Raw genomic sequence first — 25,512 nt, forward strand, 5'->3', positions numbered from 1 at the left:
TAGGAAGCTCCCAATAAGTACTGCAGGGATAAATAAGCAATCTGTACATCTGTGGTGGGAAAGGAGAAGCTGTCACCTAATGCTGGCCGTGGGAAGCTCAGGGATAGCCATGGTACTTCAGGCTGCTGGCAGGATGCCTTCTTTCAGCTGATTTCCCCCTAAGGTATCTGGCAGGGGCACATTGTGCCTTTGGTGGGTTAAAAAAATATTAAGTCTTCATGCTCTACTTGATTCCCTGTGTTTTTGCTACATGACATATGGCTTTATTATGAGACTCACCTTCAGTTTGAGAAGTGTCTTTTTGCTGCCTGGAGCTTGTTTCATGTCCCTCTGCCATCTGGATCTGTGACAGTTAAAATCGTGTTGGCCTGGGCTATGTTTAGCATTTGTTGGTGAAAAACCTCAGAGCTGAAGTTGGTCTGTTTCATTAGTTAAAGCCAAAACAAATGTTCACATGGGAGAGGTGAGTTACTGCTTTGCTGAGTAGTCACAGTGGTTTTCTCATGATAATTTTTGTTTTTCACAAAAATTAAGAATCTTCAAAGCTGTATGACTTGTGTTACTCCTGATTTCTGTAAAGACTAATTGAATGCACTTTGACTTTCTTAAAGAACTTTTGATAGACTTCTCTTTGTTCTCCAGTTTAATTTAAATGAAAAGAAGACATTAACTTGGGCTAATTAATTTATTTTTGTTAATAAATTTTACTGACTCATCCTTCCATATTGCACTGAAATTTGAGGTGTGCCGCAAAACAGGCATGGTTTAGCATAACAACAGGGCAAAAGTATTTGGGGGCTGTGGGTTGATTTTATGTCTACCATAAATAAATGCACTTAGAAAACTGAAAGCATTGCCTGGAGGTCCCTGGTTCGAGAAAAGCCCTTGTTTTCAGCCTGAGATGTGGCAGAGCTGTGATTGTGGCACTGGCGATTTACAGCCACTTAAAGGCAGATTTATAAATAGTTTACAGAAATATTGCTTCAGTTGAACAAAGCAATTTTTGTTTCTTCCAGAAGTGATGTTATAAGCCACTGAAGGCTGGGAAAATTGTTGATAAAATTGTTCAGAAAGAAATAGTGGAGGAAAACTGACTGTAACAGAAATTCAGGAAGCCATGAGGAGATGTGTAAAGTCACCAGCCAGGATGCGGAATTTGGTTGCCCTTGAGTATCTGTTAGACTAGACCAGCAGGACAACAACATCTCCTTGATTCAGGAGGTCAGAAGGAGGGCAACAGAGTTATAGTTTGGATGTCCTGGGGTGAAAACAATTCTGTTGGAGCTTCCCCAAAACTCCTGCCACTGGCAGAAGAGTTTTTGAGCATGGCTGAGACAAAATGCCTAAGAAGGGCATGGAAAGATTGAGCTTGCCAGCAGAATCATCAGCTCCTTCTCTCCTAGGAGTGAGATAGCTTGTGGGGCTGTAAGAGGGTTTGGTGGGCACTTCATGTCTTTTCTACCTCTCTCAGGTACCAAGTCATAGGTAAATGATATTTCCTTGAAGATCCAGTCAATGCAGACATGGGTCTTGTGAAGCTGATGAGAAAAATAGCCAAACCAAGGCAGCTACTGCTCTCAGTTAGCATTTGTGTTGGTCACTTTATGTTTTTGCCCACATGTCTTGGTAGCAGACCACGATAAGCCCTGCTTGCTCCTGGCAGGTGTCTGCAGTGATTGGATGGAGGCTGTAGCTCGGTTCTGGGACCAGCAAGTTGCCTGCAGGTGGCAAGTAATGGTGGGCAGCCCTCCTGTACCTTTCCTCCAGGTACACTTTATGACTGAAGAATGAAAAAGGTTTGGGATATGTGAAAAGGGGGAAAATGTACATGTGAAGGAAAGGAGGAGCCATGAAAGGGCCAGAGGATGGATCCTGTCTATGGAGGTTTCTGTTGGTTATTGCCTCTTGATGCTCTGCTGTTCTGGGAGGGGAAATACCACAATGAAAGAAGAAAAACAATGATTTCTGTCAGGATGTCCATTTTGAGAAGAAGAGAAAATTCTCAAACATGGTCAGTCTAGGAGAATACTCTCTTCCTCTTCCCACCTTTAACATGGGAGATACAGAGAAGATGTGAATAGCAGCATAAGCCTGCAAAACCATGCCAGATGTACGGCAGAGTTTAAACCCAACTGTCGACAACAAAGGCAAACAGTACAAACCAAATGATGCTTGCTAGCATCCTACACCCCGGGCAGATTTCCAGGCTGGGTGGGAAGTGAGCTGGAAAATTGCCAGGCAAGTACAAAGTGCAGACATGCCGACAAGAATCTCAGTGCTTTATTTGCAAAGAACTTAGCAGGGTCTCCAACAGGCACTCAGGAGGTGCTGCATTCACCAGCTGCTACAAAAAGCTTCACTCTGTGCATACACTCGGGTATTGGCAGCAAACAGTGGTTTTCTTCTGCTGTGGCTGACCAAACCTGAAGGTATTTCAAAGCTCTCCACTTTGTGGCAAGATCCAAAAATGAATTCCTTCCTCTGGCCCTCCTTCCTGGGTTACCTTCCCAGAACAGGGGCAGGTTCTTTCTGACAAAGTCCTGCTTTGTGTTTTTTTGTTGTTTTTTTTTTTAAACTGATTAAAATACTTTGTGGAGGTGGATTTTCTCAGGTGAAAAGGGCATCTCTCCTCATCAGGTAGTTTGGTTAAACTGAGCATCATTGTTTGGGTGAGTCTGCCTGAATGCTCACTTGGGGATGTAAACTAGGATCTTTTGTTTCCAAATTGCTTTATATTTTGTGGAATTTCTTCCATATGTGAGGCTTTCAAATAACATCTAATTTAAATGGTGGCATTTTGAATTTATTTTGTCCAAATGTAAATGTTTAAGCTGTTAGGGAGCAAACTCAGGTCCAGAATGAAATTTTTAACACTTATCTCTTATTGAAAAAAAATCCCATGTGGTAATACAGTTAAAATTTTTTCTTTATCTAAAATTTTCACTTTCTCTTTAATCATATTTCTTTCAAACTTCCTCTCTTTTCCCCCAAATGAGTATGTTTTGGCTTCATTTGTTCTTGGCATTTTTTCCCCTCCCAGTTTCTTCAGCAGAAAAATTGGCATAACACTGTGTTTGGCTAAATCTGTTGCAGGGAAAGATATCAGTCTGTTACTACCTCTAGAAATCAAAGTCATGCTAGGTTATCCTCTGCATACAGCTGGCAGAATTTCAAACTTTTTCTTGCCAGAGATGTAGTATTTGAATTTACTTATTTTCTGGGAATGCCACTTTTTCCTTACACTGCAAAGCATATGAATGCATACCTATTTATGGAACAAATCAGTAGTTTGCTTGAGTATTGATTAGCTAAGTTCAGAATTTGCTTTAGGGAGGTAAAATGTGCTGTTGGCATTTGAGGTTCAACAATGTAATTAATAAATATTTAGGTTTTGTTGGATTTTTGAAACTGCCTTGTTTGTTTGAATATTTAGTGAATTGCTAAGGTTTTGTTTGTGTAAATTCCTCAGAGAAAATGCTTATGATGTTTCAAATTGTATAGAGAGTTACTGAATGCTTTTTCCCCAGAAGAAGCTCAAGGCCTTTGGCATATCTGCTTTGTGACTTGAAGGCTTGATTGCCATTTAATTTGCTTTAGTGCCCCATAGCCTTCGGGTTGTCAGCATGGAGCTGCTTTCATTTTATTGCTATATAAAAGGTTATAGAAATGAAGGATGAAACTAGCACTTCAACTCACACTTCTGATTTTTTTCCAGATTTTTTCATATGATGGGAAGTGAGTACATTTCCAGAACATAAACTTGAAGCTTAGGAAGCAAAACCAGCAAGGGGACTGCTGTATACATGTCACTGCAGGCTCCCAGCTGGGGAATGATTACCATTTACTCCATGATTGCAGAAGGCTGATCAATTGTTTTATTATATCATCCTATACTATATTATTTTATACTTATTAAGAAACTCAGTAACCCTTACAGCCAGTCCAATACAGCTTTGACCTAATTGGTCAATCAATCTAAACACTATCTAGTGTCCAACTGAGAAATTACCCTTTGGTAAACAAATCTCCATGACACATTCCACATGTGCCCAACAGCAGGTGCAGCAAGTGGAGATAAGAATTGTTTCTCATTCTTTCCTCTGATCTTCTCACAGCCTTCCCTGGGAAAGTCTGTGCCTGCCCTCTGTGGCCAGAGAGCTGCTGCTATATATACATATTCTGTGTATGATTGAACCATGCAGGGATTGAATGAGTCAGTTCACAGTCACTGTGGGATGACTTTTTCATGGCTTTTTGCTCAGACAACCATGCACAGGTAAACAGGAATTGTTACTGATGTCTGGAAAGGTGAGAACTCTTGTCCGTGTGTTGGTAGCTACTTGTGCAGGTGTGAATCCTAACCACTTATATCATATGACAAATGTAAACATTTATCATAGAACAAACTCAATTTAAATTACCCAGAGTTTACATGAGCTATAGAACTTGCTTGTTCTCTAGATGATGACACAGTTGTTTCCTAATTAAAATATAGATTTAAGATTCATCTGTAGGAATATGAAGGCATGATTTTGCTTATGTGTGATTAGTTTTAAATTCTGGAGGAGATAGAGTTGTTCATTGTGCTAGTAAGTACAGCCATGGCTTATATGCAATATAAGGTGGGCAGGCTGGTTTGAAAATAAAAAGGATTATGTAAAAATTGCCATTAGTTGATGTGCTCTGTTTTTTATCAGCCTGAAAATATTAGGAGCTAAATTACTGCAAGAGCAGAGCTTCATTTCACTTGCACAGGTGGCTGAGAAACAGTTGGATCATGGCCTGGTATGTACAAGTTAATCAGCTAGAACAGGGGGATCTGTATCATCAGTGGTCTGTTGGAGATTGTTATCAAACATCATGTGCTAGCAAAGTCATTAGGCTGCTCAAACTTGATCAGTGCTGCAGACTTTCTTTTAATCAGAGAGGCATAATTGTAGCTTCTCCACTGGCAGAAGGAAATCTGGGTTCTGAGGCTGCATTCTGTGTTGTTTGCATTTATCTCACGCTCCTCCAGTTCTTGTTGATGGAGATGTGGGAGTGGAGAACCAGCAGGTTAAAAAGTTCAAAAACATTTCAGCACAGCTTCAGGTACTTCTTCCTAGCTTTGTTGAAGATATGGTTGCCTGGACATAAAAGAGAAATATAGCCTAAATCTCTTTCTGTAGTCATTAAATAAAAGGTACCCTCACCTCTATTGATGTAAATATCTGCTCTTCAAGGATGTTGGTTTAAATACAAGGCACATAAAACCTGGGCTTTTGTAGGGGATTTTAAGCCCACAAACTAAAGGCTTTGCTAAATCCCTAAATCTTTCCTAAATCAAGGAAAAATGACAGGTGCCCCTAAGTCATCTCTAGGACATTAAAGTGCAAGGACAGTGACATGCAAGCAATGAATGCTCTTTAGATACCAGGTGTGTTTGTATAACTGTACAAATTTGGCTAGTAGATGGAAACACATTGAATTTCAATACAAGTCAGATCTTCAAAACCACTGTTTGTTACCAAATTGAAGGATGGATTATGATGGATTTGGAGTTTCTGTGAGGAACCCCTTGTTCAAGCTGGCAGTCAGTTGCTCACCTAAACAGCTGCAACGATTTCAGTGTACAGGCTTTCTCCCCAGTGCAAGGCAAGTGCATAACCTGGTCCAAATAATAATTTATAAATCAATGTGCAGGTAAGAATATTTTCTCTGAGGACTGGCAGATGATAAGAGTTATCAGTAATTGCATGCATGTGCTTAACCCATGATTAGAGAAGGTTTATATGAAGTGGCAATGAGGTCTGTTGAGCTTTTAGTCCGTTTAAAATAAACTAAAAACATGCACATATAAAACTACCAGAACCCAGTTGATGCATGGTAAATCTTTAACCTTTTCCTGGTATGAAAGATTCTTTTTAATAGGAAAATCCCTCTTCAGAAAGTGGAGGAATTTCAGGCAGAAAAGCACAGAGCCTGGTACAATAAATAGCTTCACAGTGGGAGGATATGTTAGAAGAGTGCCTGGAATGCAAAAAAGACATCTACAAACCTGGAGAAATCCTTTCAAGAGCTGTTGGGAAAGAATAGGAAAAATTCCAAGTGGTTTAGGGTCATCACAAACTACAGTAGTGCTATTTTCTCAGTACCTGGAACACATGGCATTCTCTGAAAAATCCTGTGTATTGTGTGTTGCTGTTAAAGGGCAGAGCAGAGCTGAGTCCATCACTGTGTTCTTCATCAATAGGGGCCATGAAAAAATTGTGGAAGTTGTCTTTGAATGGTCACTTGCTCTTAAAATCCTTGTTAGATAAATTTAGAGAAAAAGTGCGAAATGGTATCTATTAGTCTAGCTAAAGTTTGGTTCTGTCTTTGTTTCAGGCCAAGGTTTTTTGCATATTCAGGTATTTTTTAAGTCCTTTCATGGCAACTTGTGTGAAAGTTAGCAGTTAAAAAACCATCCATGCGAGGGGCTTATGCAAAGGTCTCTCAGCTCATCCTGTTCTGTGAGAGTTTGAGACTCCACTGGACAAAATTTAAAACATGAAGAGAGAGAAACTGCAAAATGTTGTGTGAGAGATGGCTGTTTAAAAACCTCTGAATGCCATCCAGGCCTTCAGTAATAATAATACATAATAATAGTTATTATGTAGTAAATGCTCAAAACTTTTGGAGGAATGTCAAAGGAAGCATCTGTAGAAAACAAAAACATCCGTCTGAGATGCTCTGGAACTTTTCACAACCCTATATTTTGCGTATATTTTTTCTAGGTTGTATTTTCCTTTGTCTCTCATTTCTTAGGAAGACCTTGGCTATTTCTGGGACTACTGAACTCACTGCTATTCCAGTCAAAGCTTAGTGCAGGTGATTCATTCCCTGGGGAGTTGTGCACTCACTACTTTGCAGACATTGACACTGGCACAACTCTGTGAAACAGCTTCAATAGAAACAGCTTCCATAGATAAAGCACAATAAGAGGTGGGAGAGGAAGGGAAGAGCAGGTTAACAAAGTGATATGGCCAAAAAGTTTTGAAACGCTTAGAAATAATGTTTTGGAGATAATCTCAGGCCTCCAGCAATCCCTTATACACATTCAGAGTTGATAGCTCTTTGTCTCAACCCTAACTTTCAGACATGACTCCTCCTTAGTCTTAAGGCTCATCTAAGGATTTGACAATGCAAAATTATGGTAGCAAAATTATGATCAAATTCTTTTACATTTTTGCTTGGACTTGATGGAATCGCCAGATTTTTAGGTTTGCTTTTAAAAATCTGCTGGTTTTTTTTCCCTGTTTCCACTTTCAGTAAGGTTTGATGGATACATGCATTTGAATGTACCTTTGGGTTTTCCTTCATGCTCCTTACATGAAGGGAGCTGGCTTCATAAACAGTGATTGCTTTCTACAAGGAAGACCTATGTTTCTCCTTGCTTTTTTTCTTCCCAAATAGTGACTTCAAAGAGCACTTACAGAATCACACAAATCACACAATAATTTAGGTCAGAAGGGACCCGTGTAGTTGTCTACTCCAACACCCTGCTCAGAACAGAAGCCTGGCTTCAGGGACCGGTGAGCTAATGGTTTCATATAGCTGAGTTTTGAGCATTTCCAAGGCTGCATATTCCATAGTCTCAGTGCTTGTTTTCACACTTTATCTCCTTCCTTGTAAGTTTTCTCTCCAAGTATCTAGCTGGAGTTTCCCTGGGTTTTTTGCACCTTGTCACAGTTGCCTCACGTCCTGCTGTTATGCATCTTGGGAAGAGCCTGGCTCTGTCTTCTCCTTACCTACTTTTTAGCTAGTTGAGCCCAGCAGCCAGGGCTGCTCCTGGCCATGCTGAGGAGGGGGAGCTGCCTCAGCCTTGTCTCACACGCTGTACTCCAGCCCCAGGCTGCCTGCAGTGGAGACTGCTCAGGTTTGTGCAGCTTCCTCCTGGTTTGGGAGCCCAGAGCTGGACACAGACTGCCAGATGTGGCCTGATCAATGCCAAACAGGCAGCAGTAACAAATTGTTTCTTTTAAGATTGTTGCATGATCCAAAACATTATTCTGTAAACAAACAAATAGAATCCTTTTAATCACTTTTTGAACAAAACATACACATGGAAGGTTTCTAAGGAAGAAAATTGTGTGGCTTTATTTACTGGCTTCCAAAGTTTGTGCTATAATATCCTTCTTTCATAACAGGAACAAGGTATTCTGTGATTCAAAACTAGTTAGAAGTGGAGATTATGATCAAAATAATTTAGGATTTGTACTTTGCTAACAAAATGCAACAAATTGAACACTGAAAGCATAGCAATGGATGTGGAAGAAAGGAAAGTTTGCATGCTTGACATTATCACTGACATGACAGCAAGGGCTCTAAATTCAGGCATTTATGAAATGGAGATAAAAGTAGGTGGGTTCTTTTCTGACTTGATCATAGGAATATTATAGTCACTGTCAATATTTTCCACCAAGGGCTAATATAACCATTAACTCTTGAAATTGTCAACCTCTATGAGCAGACAGCCAGTCCGTGTAAGGATCAGAGCCACTATGACAGGAGTGTCAGTGTATTGCCTCCCTTCAGTGAGGCAGAAGTGAAGATATGTCCAAGAGTTATCACCTGTGACTGTTCCTAGATCCTTCTAATGATAGCAAATCTCACCAATCTCCTGCTGTCAAACATTTCAAATTTGGAAACCTAAAATAGGTGTGTAATTCCACGGGCATGAGGTCTGCAAGTGCAGGAAAGAGCCAGAGGAGTAAATATCATAGCCACAGCTGTTAGTGTTGATTGATGGGATTGCCTTGGATCCAGCTGTCCCTATTAAAAGAGACATTATTAAAGAATATGGGCTGACAAAATGCATACTAATTTGAGCTTCCCAGAGAGTCATTACGTGTGCAGTGGGGTGGGGGGGCGGTGTGGATATCAGTGCACTACAATAGTCTGCAAATCTCTACCTACCTTCTGCACTGTTTTCTGGTCTTCTGTATTGCATTACACACTTACCTTTTCTTCCTGTATGTTTCCCAGTGCTTTTACAGCTACATCAAGCCTTATGCCATTGCACAGGCGTACAAAGGCTGAATGCTGCACACCAGGAGTCACAGGAAAGGATTTCTGAGCAAATTGTATGGCAGATAGAAATACATCTCTGCTACACTTGCTGCTCCTGTGGAGCACACTGCAAAGCCTGTAGATACAATGCAAAGTTGTGTGAGCTTCTGTTTTGATCCTCATGTATCAGAAAAAAGAAGAATGTGAAAAGAACATTACTATGAGAGAAATGGTTTCAATTTTCGTAGCAAAAGAAGAAACTTCACAAGGGAACATCCAAATTCAGATTCATTTAAATCTGATCATGAAAGACTCAGGGAGGGCATCTGATCTCGCAGGCAGGGTCCAGGGGAAAGGCATGGCAGAGTCTCCATCTTGTTATGTTCAGTTTGAGAGGCATCACTGGAAATTACCCTCGTCAGTCTGATAGGATTCCTGTGGCTAACAAAAAGGGGAACAATTCAATACAATAAACTATTTATACATCCCCAAGGCACATTTACAGATGTCCTTGGCAACATCAATTTCCAGCCTGTTAATAGCTTTAAAAGCTAAAAGCAAAAACTGTAGACCTTTTCTAGGCACTAAAAAGCAGAAAATGCTGACAGACAAGTAGTGAGTAGGCAGATCCCTCTCTGCCCACCTCTGATAACAATCAAGGTGCTGTACTGTGCATTAGCTTCAGGGAATGGATTAGCCCTTTTGGCAGCCCACTATAAAGCACTTTGCAGTAATCTCATTTTGAGATCTCAAAGGCATGAATCATCCAGGTCAAGTTTAAATAGAGCTTTGAGAGCCAGATTCCTATCTTGCTTATGCCACCATGAATAGAGAGCTGTTGCTGTTAGAGCCAGTGTTGTTACACAAATGTGTACCATCAGTGTGCAGGTAATCAGAATGGGGCCCTAAGGGTGAAAAATTGGTATGCTAATAAAAATTAGATGAGGGAGGAAGTATGGCTTTCTATATATAACAATAAAGAAACAACTACTTCTAACACTGAATGAGGAATTTTTTTACAATAAAGTTAATGGTCCAATTTCAAACTAAATATTTAGGGCCTTTACTGGAGAGGTTCCTACTTCTCCACTGAGATCACTGGGCATCTTGTCTGGCCAAACTGCAAGCATTTCACTGGCAGACATGAACATCCCATCACATAAATCCATGCCCACCTGGTTTGGGATGAGGTCTCTTCTGCCCATTTCTTGTTAGTATGAGGAAGAGGTGGCAGATAGGAAAGGTGGCAGACAGTGGGTGGATAAATTTCTTTATCCAGCAAATGTCTTACTCTCAACTGGCTTCTGAGGGACCCCAGAAAGGGCTGAAGTGATGCTGAGGAGCTGTTCTTGGGGGACCATGTAGGCAGCATCTTTGGCAGTTTCCTCATTTGTCAGCTCTGTGAGTACACTGCAGGCTGCATCTTCAGGAGGCATATGTTTTTCAGTTTTGCATCATTTAAAAGAGATCTCTTACACTGAGCTGCTTCTCAGACACAAATATTTAGGGTGAAAGACCTGAGTACTCCAGCCTCTTCAGACCTGATCTAAGTGGCAGGACACATGTTAATGCATTTTTGAGGCAGCTGACCCTGTGGCCTCTCCCCCTTCTCATCTCTACCTTCCTATTTAAATTGTTAGCACTTTTCCTATTTGTCAGTACCTGATAAGCAGAACAGGTTTATTCCACTGCTAATGCAAGGATTTCCTGAAGAGTTGCACAAAGCTTTTCCTCTGCAAAATGCTTATTTAATCTGTCCACCCTTTTCTGCAAGTTTGCTTTGGAAAGCATGTTCTTAAAATCTGCCTGGATCTCAAAAGCTTCAAATGCAGAGGATGTAATCAGCATCCAGAAATCTGAACTGGAATTAGACAGTGCTCTGTCCAATGACCTGGAAAAAAACCAGCATGGCTCAGGGGAGCTTGCAGAGGTCAGGTAGTCTCTGCCCTGTCTTGCAGCAAGCTCAGCTCTTTCTATAACATTTGTGACAAATCTACCCTATCCTTAAAAAATTGTCTGTGGGAAAGATTCTACTACCTCCTGAAGCAAACAGGTCTTGCATGCACTTGTTCTCAGTTACCCATTAATAGGTAACAGCCCTGAGAAATTGGACAGGTCCGAACCCACAGGATCCACAATGTGACTCCTCTTGCCATGAAGGCAATTTTTGACTGCACTGGAATATTCTTTTTGGAAGTTATATGGGTCTGGATTCAAATATCAAGTATAACCCCTGAACTTGACTGCAATATTTTTGGGCTCAATGATTCTGAGCCCAAAATACTTGCAAAGCAAACTTATGGAAGGTGAATTTCTGCAAATACCAGTCAAGATCAGACTTCCAGGATTGTTAGACATCTGGCTGCATGATGGGGAGCCTGTCAGTCCTGTGAAATGCATCTTTTAGGCTCTGCCACAGGTAGTGCAGGCAAGGTGGTGGAAGGGCAGCCTTACCTTGCAAGGCTGAATCAAACCAGTGTGTTCCTGCTAAAAATGCAAATTATTTAATGCATATTCATAGAATCATAGACTCATTAAAGTCCAAAAAGACTTCCAAAATCATCAAGGCCAACCTTCATGTAGAGGGCAAGAGGTCCTATTAAAAATTGCTAACCAGCCTTCAAGGAAACCGCCTTCCTACCATGTGTTTATCAGATATGCTAATCCTTTCTCCTCAAATAGTCTGACAGGTGCTTTTGCATGGATTTGCTGGGTCACAGCATAGATGCCAGATTCTCTTAGGTCATTTGTCAAGAACACTTCTGTTTGTGTCTTCTTGTAGAAGGCCTCTGTGTGGGCACTCTTGTCTGAAAGAAGAGCCTTTCTGCAGGTGGATTTTTTAGGAAGTGACATAGGAAATTGGGGAAATTACTGATCTTTGTATGTGTGTACATTTTTGTGATAGTACACCCCTTATTGCCTGCAATATAATCAGCTTTCATTATGATTAATACTGTTGTGCTGAAGAAAGAAGCTGCCTAAACACACAGACATTTTGGGGAGCAGCTCATCCAGTGGGTTCACAGCTCTGAGGTTCACTCCCCGAGAACTTCAGAGAAGTTAGGCCTTTTTAGTTTGTCTGTTTTACAACCACAACACAAATATTTACATTCTACACATTCTCTGATGCTTCTGTCAATGTCTTCGCAGTGACTGACAATGTTTTTTGCAAAAGTTAAAAGGAGAGCTATAGCAAAAGCTTTTGCCTCTGGTAATAAACACTGCTGCAAGCAGCACTGCTACTCAGCTGCCATTCAAGCCCAGGGTTATGAGGAGTGTTTGCAGAAAAATGCACCCAGAATGCGAAAGCATTTTCTTTTCTGCTTACACTTTGTTCCCTCTCTCAACACTTGGAATTTAAATGCTTCAGTCAGAGGTTCTTCTTTGTTTTGCTGGAAAATTTTAATCTTCCCCCCAGAAGCCTACATCATCTATGAAACCACAAGTGCTTTCTTTATGAAAGATGGAAGGCAAAGCTATTCTGTCTGATGCTTGGGCAAGAAGAAGCACAAACAAAAGCTGCTCAATTACAAAAGATGAATTGAATGTGAAGGCAGGAGATATCTTAGCAGAGTGCAGACAACTCAGGATGGAGACATGATGCTCTTTACTGTGCAATTGTCGCAAGATGTTCCCTCTCCACAGATGTGGAGAGACAGAGATGCAGCTGTTGGGCAGGCTCACCTTCATCCTCACCACCTTCATCCCCAGCAACAGAAAACATGCTCTTAAAATATACACATTCACCAGTTCTCCAGCAAAATGTCCGTGTTCATTTATCTAAGATCTCTTTTAAGTAATTCAGCTCCTTTCTGGAGGATATCAAGGGTCCCTTCTCCAGCATCTCACAAAGCACCAGCATGGAGTACCTAGGTGGTGGCTGTTGGCTGTTCATATGAAAGCTTGTACTCATGAAAGGGGCAGAGAAGCAAATGGATCAAGAGAAAATATTGAGAAGGTAAGATCAAGAAAATATCAAGAACACATGTGGGTGGACCATGAAAATGACTGCAAGCACTCAGGGTAGATTTCCGAACCGCAGTTAATAAATCACTGACAGGTTGCAGTCTCTGCCTGAATGAGGTGTTTAAAGGCTGCTAAAGTTAATGGAGGTGAGAGGGTTGTGCAGCTGGACAGGCAGAGGTGTTGAGGGAAAGCATTTGCCCTGGTGCTTCTCTGCCATGAAAAGGCTGGTGGGTCACAGTCTAAGCTACTTCACCTGGTAGTTGAATTTTTGCCACATATTTCATTCTCCTTCTCTTCCCCTTCTCAGTTTTCATTTGATATGGTTTAATAAGTACATAGCTGGAATGGATTGGAGGCCTACAAAGACAACTTCTGCCATCAGTTGACTACACTGCTACATCACCAACCTTTAAGAGTTTGCTGACTACGTGTCCTCTTTTCTTATAGTATGTGAGTCATGTTTTGAGGCAAAGGTGTTTTCCATATACAGCATTCCACTGGAAAAATATGCTTTTCACCAGCCTGTTTGGTTACTTGCCTGTAACTCAGCATGTACACTTTTATTTTGTAACTGGTTGTACATCGCTTTTCAATGTGACCCGTAATGAGAAATGCTGCTTAGGCATTTAGGATGAGGAGAATGGATCCACTGGATATCCAAAATCAGGCCTGTATTAGGTGAATACTTGCTTTGCTTACCAGAAACAGTGTATCACAGAGTCCTGGAAGATGTGTCCCTCACTGGGAAATGCTCTCAAAGTAATTGCAAGAGCCTTTTACGCATCCCACAATTGTTGTTTTCTCTCAGTGTTCTCTAGCCTAAACAACTGCATTTCTTTCAACTGCCCATGAGAAATCTTTTTCCTTGGGCTCTGATTATCCTTGTCACTCTCTGATTTGTATTCCAGTGTTCCCATCTTTCTCTAATTATCATATTCTGGATGAGAGGCAGGATTACTGCTGAGACCATGCCAAAGCTGGAGGGAAGGTGAGGATTGCTTCACATCTTGCATAAAACCCACCTGCTTCTAAATGTCAGAAGGAGGTAGGTAGAAACAGTGCAGGTGTGTGACACTGCAAACCCTTCAATTTGCAGATCTGAACCTTTTCTCCAAAACTTAATTTCATCCAGTGGTTTTCCATCTTCTATTTGTGCAGTTGACTATTCCTACCTTTTCATCTGTCCTTGCCAAAGTACATCCTATTTATTTCAGACTCCATCTGATGAATTTTAATTCTACACTTGTAGAGCTTGAAACTCACATTAAACTTCAGATTGTATACAAATTTCATAAGGAGCACTCGCAGCTTATGAGTCATTAATGGAAATGCTGAGGAGTGCCAGACACGGGACAGATTTTTGCAGGAAGACACAGGACATCCTTCTAGTTTGACAGTGAACACTGATCACTCTTGGCATTTGGTTTTCAGGTAATTGTATATAGCTTCTAACAATTTCAGCTAGAGCAGTCATTTAGGAAAAAAAAAACCTCTAGGAGAGTGTTTAAAGCTACTTCAAAACCCTTGCTGTTAGACAGCAAAATGCCCCCTATTTACCCACACGCTGCTCAGGAGAGAAGTCAGGGACTTTTTGCTATTAATGGCAGTACTAGCTTAGGAAACTGAGCCTAGGACCCCTCATCTACAGGACATTCCTCAAGCTGATTAAAACAAAAAGTCAAATTAGTAGGTTTTCATGGTCTTTAAGGTAAAAATACGGCATATCACATCTATTTATTTTAAGTGCTTTGGATCTCTTTTAGCTTAAAAGGCATTGTTTGACATCAGTTGGCCTTCAGATATTCATGCTGCTTTTGCTGGCTTTTTAGGGACTTATAAAATAGCTTTTTGTTGCAGTATTTTGAGTGTTAGAGCTAGCCTGACGAGGTTAATGTTCTGGCATTTCTGCCTTCCTACTCCACCCACTTTTAAAAAAATGGATATGAAACATCCTCTTTCCAAGGTTTCTGCTTTCACCTGTCCCCCATAATTCTCAAAAGCAATACTTGTGAACTGCCTGAGATTGCACCTCTCAGTTCTTGATGCGTGTCAGAGTGAGTTCCACTGGGTCAGTCTGAGCCAGGAAATGCTATTTAGAGAAATGTAGTGTAATTTAGGCAGCAAATAAATCTGAAATTCACCTATTGCAATCCCAGCTCACAGGGAAAACTTGAACTTACCTAAGTATTTTCTGGTTTTTTTGGTTGGTTTTTGATTTTGATTTTTGTGGGGTTTTTTTTACTATCTTATTCAAGCTTAAGTACTCTCCTTTTTATCATTAAGGTTAATAGTTGTAGTCACTTGATTACAGGGAAGACTAAACAAGATAGAGTACCAGAAAGCTGTGCATTAGTTTTCCAGTCTCACAGAGTGGTGAACCAGGTCCTTTAATCTTCTTTTGAAGACTGTGTTCATTGAATATTTCCCTGTTTCTGTCTGTTTGTCAAAGAAAGGAAATCAAGTAGCTTCTGGGTTTGTTTCGTGCTTTTATGGCCAGGTTTTGGCAGCAGGGGAGATACAGGGGTGGCTTTTGTGAGAAGCTGCCAGAAGCTTCCCCATGACCAGCAGAGCAAACACAGAAGAGTGACCCACATTGGGTCCAAGAGGGAAGAGTGACCCACATTGCAGCAGTCTGGGGAGGACTGATGCCTGGGTGATGGACCCACAATGGAGATGTTCATGGAGGACTCTCTCCCATGGGAGGGAGCAGGAGCACAACTCCTCTCCCTGAGCAGCAGCAGGAACAATGTGTGATGAACTGGCCATAATCCCCATTCCCTGTCTCTGTGTATTTCTGGGGAGGAGGTTGAGCTGGGAATGAGGGAGGGCTGAGAGGAAGTTTTTTTAAGGTTTTAGTTCTCATTATCGTGCTCTGATTTTGCTAGTAATAAATTCAATTAATATCACTAATTCAAGTCTGCTCTGCCTGCGATGGCATTTGGTGAGTGATCTCTCCCAGTCCTCATCTCAACCTATGAAACTTTCATTATTATTTTCTCTCCCTTGCAGGGTTGCAGAGGGGAGGGATAGAGGGACTTTGTTGTGTGCCTGAAATCCATCCAGGGTTAACCCACTACACATCTACATAATCCAGTAACTATCTTACATTCCTCTTAACTCACTTTCCTCCTGACTAACTTGAACTAGCAAAATAATCTTTTCATGACATTCAGAGATTAAAAGTGTTTAGAAGTGCAACTAAACTATTTTTAATAGTGGTCATTACTATTTCACTCCATATTTGTTTCTTGAAGGAAAAAATACTGAACAATTCACATTCTCTTCAATGCGAAGAGAGCTGCCATTTCACTTATATACTTCATTAGGAACCTTACTGCTTCTTGTGGAAACCCAGGGCATCAGGAATATTTCTCTGTCCTGACTCCCAAGGGAGCACCGACCCTCATTCATGGAGAAAGCTTCCTAGACTTCAAGATAAATTAGAAACCACAAAACTGTGAAATATATTGTGGAGAGTAGTTTAGTATGTCACATGGGTGAGAAATTTAGGGTTTGGGATTTTTAGTATGTTATAGCTGGGTTCAAGATGGAGGATATAGGGTGTTGTCTCGAGTTCATTTTTCTTCCTTCCTCTTCCTTCTTCTTCTTGGGTTTGGGTGGTATCTTGTAATTGAGTAGAAAAATCCGCATTGTGGGTCTTAAGGGGTCAGTTATTGGGTTAGAAAGGAAAATAATTTAGGTGTCACTTCTTAATTGGGTAGCTTAGTTTTTGATTAGACTTAAAAGGCCTTGTAACACGAGATGGTTAGCCATTTTTGTGCTGTTTTTCCTGCATGCAGAGTCTGGTGCAGACAGGGTGCTGAAGTTTTGATAAGATAACAAAAAACAGAAGCTGAAGACTGAAAAAGTCCAATGTGTCTCTCGTTCCTGACACAGAACTGCTCCAGGAGGGACTCCCCTGCCAGGGGAGCCCCCAGGGAGTTGCCCAACTTGGGGCCCTCAAACCCATATTTCTTCTTTCTAATTTTTCCCTTTCCACATTGTTACACAATGCACTCCCCAAAAATGTATCAAGAACATGGCCATAAAACTCAAGTAATTTTTAACTGGGGTAGCTTTAAAACTAGAAATGGCTTTCAATATTTATCTATATTTGAGTTTGCTGCACTGCTAGCTCTTAATCTGTTTAAATCTACAGCATAGAAGTCATTTTCCCAGAATTACTAAAAAACAAAAATCCCTCGTTTCTCCCTTTGGTCAGAAAAGAGTTATTTCCAGGTCTATCACCTTCTGACACAGACACTATAATAGCAAATATTATTTGTATTAACCTCTTGAATATGGTAGAAAAGAGTGTTACAGTGTGGAGTTTACAAGCTCTTTCTCAAGTTTATTCTCTTTCAGAAAGAAATCAATGCAATTTCTAATGATTTGATTTTGAATTATGTCTCTGGGCATTATCCTTATTAATGGAATGTATTATCACTGGCATTGATTTCTGCTTGGGAAGGAGGCTGGCACACAATCTGCACTGCTCTGGGTATCTCCTGGGAATGGCACCACTCTGGCCTGTAGGCAGCTGATGCGCACACCCAGAGGAGTGAGTTAACACTTCTGCTGGTATGGAGCTGAACCAGCTGACATGAGCCCTTGGCAAAAGTCTCAGAGCTGGATTTTAAAGTGCACTTATGTGTCTAAGTGTTTGTGCAAATGTTGATATTTTCTCGGTTGTGGTTTCTAAAACCCAGAGAATGTGTCTAGACTGATCACCACAGTGTGCAAGTGAGTTTAAAACTAACATGCAAAGATAGGATTTTGAGTCCTGAAAGCAATACAGTTGTGCTAGAATTGCACTAAATAATACTATTTCTCTACAAGGCAGTTTCCCTGGTGTGAGTCTTTGCTGACAGGGTTGTGGCTGCTGGAGCTGTAGATGGCTGAGAGTGGGGCTGTTCCCTGCTCTGCTCTACTGCCCACTGTGAGCTCATGGAGTCAGTGGGGTCAGATCATGACTACAGATATTTCTGTTTATGAAAGCTGGGGAGTTTCAAATTAGCTCTTGATGAAAACACAGAGTTGCTTTCTGTTTTTTTGTCAATGAGGCTTCACTTGTGGCTAAAAGCTTCTTTAAAAGTGCTGCTTCTTGGGCAGAATTATTAAAAAAGAACATGAATTAGAACTTGACACACCTCTGAAATATTGAATGCTTGTAAATGCATCAAAGAACGCTTCCCGTTCAGGAGATGTGGCATGTTTGTGTGCTTCAAATACCTCTTCCTTCAGCATAATCATGTGTTCAGTGATACATTTTCATGTCTCACAGAATAAACACAAAAGCTTTTCCATTTAAATAAATCACTTTTTGTTACATGGGCATTCAAAGTAATTTACCTGTACATCTATAAAGCAAGTGCAATAAATACATTTGTCTTGTATTTGGATTCAGCTTCACAGAATAATTTTCTCTTTTCAGCTAAGCAAAAATATGAAAGATGACTAGAAGTGAATGTTGCAATATTGCATTGTGCCAAATTCATTCAATTCAATTTTCTAAGGGAAAATATTTTGACATCAATATTCAACTCCATGCCTTGGAGTGCTATCCTTGGAGTGCTATTCTATACAAGTCATGTATAGAATTGGTTTTTGTTTTTTTTTTTCCTTGTAAGGCATGAAAATGCAGCTACATTCAAATCTTAATAATTCTTCATGAAAATACTTTTTTCCCCTCCTCTTTCTTATTTTTCCTTCTTACTTCTTTCTTCCTTCATCCTTCTCTCTTATCCCTTCTCCTCTTTCATATCTTCTTTTTTCTTTTTTTTTTTTCTTAAACAGAATGTAACTATGAACATTATAACTGCCAGTAAAACCTGGAATAAAAGGAAGGAAATTCTCAGAAAATGACATTATCAAATGGTCGTGTATGTCAAAGACCAGGGAACACTTCATTTTGGAAAACACACACAGAGACAGGAGAGGAAGTTTGTGGCTTTAAAGTGATGACACTTTGCTTATGAAATTAATGCACAAAACTGTGCATAGATTTAAACAAGTAAAAGCTTCATGAATTTGTTCTATACTGCAGGACTGTTTTTTCCCTCACTGCTTCCTAGTAGTCAAAAGAGACAATTTTTTACTAAAAGGTTTCATCTACTCCAATTTTTAATGTGAATAAAACCATCGAAAAAAGTAGCATGAAACAAGTCTTAAAGCATTAAAACCCAATATTCAATAGTGTTGAAGAAAGCTCAGTTACAGACACCCATAGCTGGGTGAATGTACCTGAATGCACTATTGTGGTCATGCTTGTGCAATGAGCACTCAATGCAGTTCTGCATGAAAATTAATCCAATGCTTTATTCAAAACTCTGCAAATCAAATCAATTGATTGTAGGTTATCCCCAAAATTTCTGAGAATATAGTCCAGTTTGGAATAAGTAGCTGTAAAAATCTTAATGCTTCAGGAACTAAGTTGGAGTGCCATACTCCCATCCAACGTATAATTAGGGAAATAAAGTTGAATCTTTGCAAAAATATCTTACAAACGATATTGTGGCTATGGCAAAAAAAAAATCATTGGCTCTGTCAGATATTTTGTCTGTGAGGAAAGTGGGCCAATTTCTGCAGTTGAAGAAGCCCTTAGAAAGCTCTTTAAAAATGAGGCCAAATCCTTCTGCTACAAAGCAAGTGCAATGTTCACTGATTTTAGAGTGCTGCTCATGCTGTACAGTTGGAGAAGTGACATGATCAAGATAAAAAGAAATAGATCAGCTTTTTTGTGTAATAGTACTGAAACATCAATTGGTGCTCATATGTGAGTGTACAATGATGCAAACTTTTAAGCTATTCAACTGACTATTCAATATAACTTTTAATACTTTACAGTGTTTGATTTCACACTTCATCTTTTTACCTTATGTTGTGCCATGTCTCAAGTTTTATAGAGATAGCAATGAAGTTTTGGAGGAAGAAGAATCTAGCTCTGTGATTGCAGCTTCTGCTTTCCAAAACATAAGAGTTTTCTGCCTTGGAATAAGGCAAAGGTACACAGTATCTGCACAAAGATTTCCAGCTTTCTTCTAAAGAAACTCTTACATGTTTTCAGAAGTGAAAACATGAAGTGATATTTTAATGATAGAATATGATTCTGAATTTGTGTGAAATGTCTTTTATTCTATGTAGCTGTAATGTAGATTGTGTATGTTAACATTCAAGGTATACATTCACCCTTATTCTCAAAGAATGGACAGTTCAAGAATTTTTTTTTCCTCTCAGGAATACTAGGCTTTTCATTATTGTTTGGATTTGGATATTAATCGTAAAGCCTTTTCCTAGCCAACGGTCTTCTGGAGTTTCTAATCTGTTGTTGCATTCCTGTGATACTTTTTATTTACCTGTGTCAGAAACTTCTCATTTGAATGGCTTGTCTTCAGTCAGCTCTGGTTGCTGGCACTGGTGACATCCTTGATGAGTGCTGAGAGTGCCACAGTCTACATAAAAACATTTTGGAAGAATTGACATTCATGAAAGACGGACATTTTTGTCGTTTTATAGAATAGAAGTTAAAAGATTTTTAATTTCAAAACAAAACAAAAACAGACAAACAGAAACTCAGGACCACCCCCCCCCCCAAATAATTATATTGAAATAAGTGCATTCATGTATTTTAATATAATAGTTTGATAAGTAAACTAAAATGCGTAGTTATTTATTTTCCAATATGCATTTAAAAAAAGGGGTTTTTAGAGGCATTGATATAAGTTATTACAAATGAGATGCTGGGAGAAGTCTCAATCAGATAAATTTACCAGGCAGGTAAAGTGTCCACCTCCTATGTTGCTGATGTTCAATGACATGCTCTTCCATCTATCTCTCATCTATGTAAGCTGTTGTTTAGGAATAGCTATTGTCTTTTAAATTAATGAATTTTGGTTTTATTGCAGCTATCAAATTTAAGCAAGGCCTTTGTAATCACTGAAACATCAAACTTTCGACTTAGCAGTGTGTAACCATAACTCAGACAAAAGCACACCAGAACAAGATTAAATGCAGCAGATAAAAGCTCAGGTATTTCTGAATCCCACAACATTTGTACCAAGGCTGTTTTAAAATCCACCACCAGCAGTCAAGTGCGTGCCTCAGTCCTGATGTAGTTTATCTCCTCAGCAGTCTGCCCTGCTACTCACATCTGATTTTTGCATTTGCTTTTCGTAAGAGTTTACCTCCAGTCCAAGGTCTTGCCCTTACCTTCAAGAGACTCCAGGCAGCATTCACCAGACCAGCTGTAGACTCCTACATCTGAGTGAGTCATCATAGGCTCACTGTACTGTCAGAGAAGAGAAATAGGTGCTTGGTGACAGAAATCTCATCCTGAGGTCAGCGCCTAAAATAGAGCAGAAAAATCTTGCCCAGCAGTGCTTATTTCTTTCTGTGGACTATATTTGGGTAAGATGAATTCCACCCACGCACAACTGAACTTCTGCAGCAGAGGGGAAAAGTGGTCTGCAGACTCTAAATACTAGCTGGATTATTACAGAAGACACCCTACTGCAAATATTTCCCCTGCTGGGACTGACTAAGTGAGCAGACAAGTGAGGAACACGTTACGGGACCTAATGAACGTTGGAGGAGGTGCTGGCTGCAGGGAGAGCTGGGTGTGAATGCTCTGGCAATGCAGAAGGAGATATGAGCCTAACTGCTTTTCCCAGTTTGGTAATCTGCCATGCAGCTCTTTATCTAAGCATGAATGTACTCCTGTTCAATGTAAAGGCTATATTTAATAAGCCTGTGACATCGGCATCCTACTCCTTTTCTCAGAACAATTAAAATATTTCATATTAAATTAGTGCATATGTTGTTCCTGGTTATCTCTGAGATCACTTAGTACTCCATATGATCTGAAAATAACTGCCTGGGACATTACAACTGCTGATTTTCATGGTACAAAGTCCTGCTGGGGATAGAGAATTTTCACATGAAATCTTTTGCTTTTAGGATTTGGTTCTCTATCAAGTCTACCAGAGGATGTTTTTTGACTTCTGTGGCAATCAAAATGTGCTTAGTGATGATTTTTCTCTAGGCTATTACTTGTCAAGAGGAGATGGATGTTCCTGGGTCTCCTCAGAGGAATTTTAAAAGCCAATACATAGGGAATTTCCTTTCTTACCTAAACAGCTTCTGGCTACAAAATGGGGTATTACTATTTTTTGCGCATCAGCAGGGGCCTTTCAAAAAAGTATGCTGCTGTTTATGAAAACATGTCTGTCAATTTAATAATTAGGCAGATATCAGCTTTCTCAGAAATAATCAGAAATAATACACTGATTTTCTAATGCTATGTTGTTTTGCAGACTGGTTGAAATACTGTAGTGGACTCTCAGCTTTCTGATTTCATTATCATTAATGCAATTTTCTGTGCAGTTTTTTTTTTTTTTTTTTCCTAATAACTATTGGTGCTTACAGGTTTATTATCATGGTTGTGCAATCCATGACAATGCTGGGATTTGCATGTCTTTTCACCATCAAACCATTCTACAAGGTTTTGGATGAGAGTCAGGAGCTCTCCATCAATAAGTAGATGGTTAACTTATCATAATCAAGTTTTCAGTGATTTAACTTATTCTCTTTGATTTCACAGTGGCAACACTGGACATAAATTTTATGGACTTAAAAAAATATTATTTTCACCTGTGTTACAAATGAGTTTTGGCCAAGTGCTTTTGGCCACTTAAAGGATCACCATCAAGGTAATTGTCAAAACTAAGGTTTTAATAGGAATTTATGAAAGTACAACCTCAATAGACCTCGATGACAAGGTTCACTCTGTTACTCTATATAGATGAAGCATGGATAGGAAAATCAGATTGGAATAAATTTGTCATTTTTTACACTGAGACCAGGATGGGAAAGGGTGAGAGTCCAAAGAATACCAATACATAAAGATAAGGGTGCAAGAGTCAGAGATGTGTAGATCTTTATTTGTGCACAAAGGTACCTATCAAAAATGCACCTTGAATTTGGTGAAATGCATAAAATCTCTTTGTGTTTCTCAGCAGGCATGGCTTGAACCTTGAGGAATGTCCTGTGGGGTATCAGACTAAACCTTGTCATCAGCAATGGTCTTTCAAATTGCCAGATCAAGGGTTTGTGAGCTCTGGGAGGTGTCCCACACCAAGGGAGGTGTTGGTGCAGCCTGTGGTCCAGGAGAGCTCAAAGGAGCTCACTTAGGACAGCTGTTTATAAGATCTCAAGAAGATTGGTTTTAGTCATCTTTAAAATCTCTGTCCTCAGATTGGTAAATACTGGAGTTTACAATTGGTTTGGAATTTGTTTACAAAATTCCAGCAGCAATGGTAAAATGGTAAAAGCCTGGGTGCAAAAGCAAACCAAGCAGTAAGATCTCACTTCTACCTCTTCACAAAAAAGTTTCCTAGGCTTGCTGGAGTAAGGCTGACATTTTGATGGTAGAAGGGCCATTGTAGAAATTTGTTTGAATTTATTGAAATTTGTTGAAATTTGACTTGCATCCATCTCTTGGTCTACCATTTCATCTTCTAAACCCACCTTGGGTTTATGAACATTTTAAATACTATTTTAGGATATCTCATGTCTTCCACATCCAACTCAGAGTTCAACTACCTAACTACACACTTAGATCTCTTCTCAGGAGCTTCCCTTGTGGGCTCCTGACTAGTGATAGTAGTCTCAGCAAAATTAGTGGCTTGCAAGTTAGTCAACAGTTTGTGTATAAGAAAGATAGTTCCATCACCATGGTGTCTTCACCCTATGATGTCTTTATTTGTGAAGACATGGAATGGCAGAATCTACTCAGATAAAACTTGCAAGTTATTTTGCTTGAAAATAACAGAGGTTTTCAAATGTTTTTCTAAATTTCACTGAGCACACAAACTTCCATCAGGTGCATCTCTTCTTATTGCTGAACTTCAATCAAACATATTCTAGATGTCCAACAATTAAAGCATTAAGCTGAGCTTAGCGTCTAATAGGAGAGAATTTTCCTGGCAAGTACAAAGGGACACTGCCTTCAGTCATGTTAGCTTTCAGTAATGGAGACAGGTAAACTAATCCTTTCTTTCCAGCCAGACTACTCTGAAAATAGGCCAGGCCCCACTGGGAACAAAAGATGCTCCTAGAAAAGTCTGTAATTAGACAACTTCAACTGCTTTATGCGAATGTCTCATTAAAGTTCCACTATGATCAAGCCTGCTGATGCATAATACAGACATAAACACCTCAGCTGAAAGCTGTGTTTTCTGTGATTCATTCTCTGAAGCAAATATTGCAGGCTGATTATCTCTTTAATCCAACCATATAGCCATTCTTCTTCATTGATAACCCAGTCAAATGCCTATTGTAGCTTACAGAATATTTTCTAATGATTTAGAAGTATCCAATGATTTGGATGAGGCTCTGAGAAAGCCTCATGTAGGACCTGCAAAAAGACCCCTCATAACACTTAGTTCATTCATCTCAGATGTAGTCACAGCTTGCAGCACCAAGTCGATTTTAGTTGAAGTTTATATTTATAAACTTCAGGTTAAGTCTGATATTTTAGAAAGTAATGTCAAAGGGATGAAGCATGGGAGAAAGAAGAGTAAACATGGTAATTTGGTTAATTTATTTTCTAATTTATTCACTGAGTTCTGAATTGTCTGCCTTTTTGCAATACAGCTGTCTTCAAGTGAAAGTCAAAATATCTTTTCTGAAATGAAGATTATGGTGATTAAGCACTAAAAACTTAATTTTTGACACTGATTCCTGATATTTCACTTCCCATCCCATAAAAACCTATCCACTGAAAGCAATAATGGTTTCTACTGGGCACAAGACCACAAGGTAGCCCTGGTTAACTTGCTGCTTCTGTGTGATTTTCCCCTTTTAAGACTGATGGTGTCAGCTCCTGGCAGTAGCTCATATCTAGATTGTGTTCCTTTCAGCAGGAAAAGGGAGGCAGAATAGGGATATTCCTCCCTGCATTTTGGTTAAATAATCAACAATGCTAGAGAAATTTTGTTTTTCAATAGAGAAGTCCTTGAAGGCTAATGATACACAGTTTAGTGAGATATGGCTTGCTCACTATAATTTTTCCTAAATGATTCAGCACCTCTTTGGAAAGAATCTTGACCTTATTAAAATGAACTGAGGGAAATGGGAGAGAAAAGTGAAGCCTATAGCTAAAAATCTGAAGTCTTACTTTAAGATATTCACAGAGAAAACATTATTTGGATGTCAATTAAGGTAATCAAAATAAATTTTGAGAAAAGAGTTGCATCTGCAGTCAAAGAACAGAGAAAAGTCCATGTATATTAAACTTTCTTTTGCATAGGAAACAATTCAATATTTTATTTTTAATACAGTTATTTCCACACTATCTCTAGCTCTTTCTTCTAGGGATTTGCCAGAGAGTTTTGATGTTCAAGGCCTGTTTTGAAGCCCTCTGCACTGCAGTTTTCTGTTACAGATCCTGGGGACTGACAGATGCTCTGATTCTTCTTGGTGCAGTGCCAGCAGTGGCAGCAGGTAGTGAACTGCCCT

General features: G+C 39.7%; 1 long non-coding RNA gene across 1 annotated transcript; it reads left to right on the forward strand.

Moving 5' to 3' along the window:
* The first annotated feature begins 40 nt into the window (after positions 1 to 40).
* LOC128806733 (uncharacterized) lies at positions 41 to 9,231 on the forward strand. The gene is made up of 4 exons (XR_008436918.1): positions 41 to 163; positions 4,698 to 4,785; positions 7,435 to 7,553; positions 9,007 to 9,231. It is a non-coding gene; the product is annotated as an uncharacterized LOC128806733 (long non-coding RNA).
* The last annotated feature ends 16,281 nt before the right edge of the window (positions 9,232 to 25,512 follow it).

This window comes from Vidua macroura, chromosome 4, assembly GCF_024509145.1.
Source record: "Vidua macroura isolate BioBank_ID:100142 chromosome 4, ASM2450914v1, whole genome shotgun sequence".
In the NCBI taxonomy this organism is placed as follows: Eukaryota; Metazoa; Chordata; class Aves; order Passeriformes; family Viduidae; genus Vidua; species Vidua macroura.